The following is a 1,167-nucleotide window of genomic DNA, read 5'->3' as shown; positions in this document are numbered from 1 at the left end:
CCTCCATCACGGGTTGATCTGGATCATAAGCATCTCCTTCATAGGAGGTGTCTGAAGTGCTGCCAGCTGCAGCTTGCATTCCAGTCAAATGCTGATAGATCATATTGACCTGTTGGGTCAAGATCTTGTTCTGAGCAAATATAGAATTCAGAGTGTCAACCTCCAGGACTCCTTTCTTTTGAGCTATCCCATTGTTCACATGGTTTCTCTTAGAAGTGTACATGAATTAGTTGTTTGCAACTATTTCAATGAGTTCTTATGCCTCTTCAAGCGTTTTCTTCAAGTGGAGTGATCCACTAGCAGAATGGTCCAAGGAGATCTTGGACATCTCAGATAGACCATTATAGAAGATACCTAGGACAGTCCATTCTGAGAGCATGTCAGGAGGACATCTGCTAATCAGTTACTTGTATCTTTCCCAAGTTTCATAGAGGGATTCACCCTCTTTTTGTCTGAAGGTTTGAACTTCCACCCTGAGCTTACTCATCTTCTGAGGTGGAAAGAACTTGGCCAAGAATGCATTGACCAACTTTTTCCAAGAGTCTAGGCTTTCCTTAGGTTGAGAAACCAACCATATCCTAGCTTTGTCTCTAACACCAAAAGGGAAAAGCATTAGCCTGTAGACTTCAGGATCCACTCCATTGGTCCTAACAGAATCACAAATTTGTAAGAATTCAGATAGGAATGGATGTGGATCTTTCTGTGGAAATCCATGAAATTTGCAATTCTGTTGCATTAGAGAGACTAGTTGAAGCTTAAGCTCAAAGTTATTTGCACCAATGGCAGGTATAGAGATGCTTTTTCCATAGAAGTCAAAACTGAGTGGTCACCAAGAACCTTCCTTACATCTCCTCCATCATTCGGATTGGCTGTCATGTTTGTACTTTCAGTTTCTTGTTCAAAAAGTTCTGTGAGGTTTTCTCCGGAGTGTTGTGCTTTAACTTATTGTAAACGCCTCCTTAGAGTCCTCTTAGATTCAGGATCAGGATCAAAGAGAGGTCCTTTATCTCTGTTCTTGCTCATAAACAAGAAAAAGAAAACCAAGAAAAAAGAGAATGGGAGTTTCTATGTCAGAGTATAGAGAACTCCTAGTGAGATATGAAGAAGAAAGAAGAATGAAGATAGAGGAAGAGAGAAAATTCGAAATAGAGGGGGGTAGAAGTTTCT

General features: G+C 40.5%; 1 non-coding gene across 1 annotated transcript; it reads left to right on the top strand.

The window, feature by feature from the left end:
- Positions 1-377: 377 nt before the first annotated feature.
- LOC112753248 (small nucleolar RNA R71) lies at positions 378-481 on the top strand. Its single transcript, XR_003177642.1, has one exon. It is a non-coding gene; the product is annotated as a small nucleolar RNA R71 (small nucleolar RNA).
- The last annotated feature ends 686 nt before the right edge of the window (positions 482-1,167 follow it).

Source organism: Arachis hypogaea, chromosome 15 (genome assembly GCF_003086295.3).
Source record: "Arachis hypogaea cultivar Tifrunner chromosome 15, arahy.Tifrunner.gnm2.J5K5, whole genome shotgun sequence".
NCBI lineage: Eukaryota > Viridiplantae > Streptophyta > Magnoliopsida > Fabales > Fabaceae > Arachis > Arachis hypogaea.
Note: the sequence above shows the minus strand (reverse complement) of the source record. Positions and strands in the feature narration are given on the sequence as shown.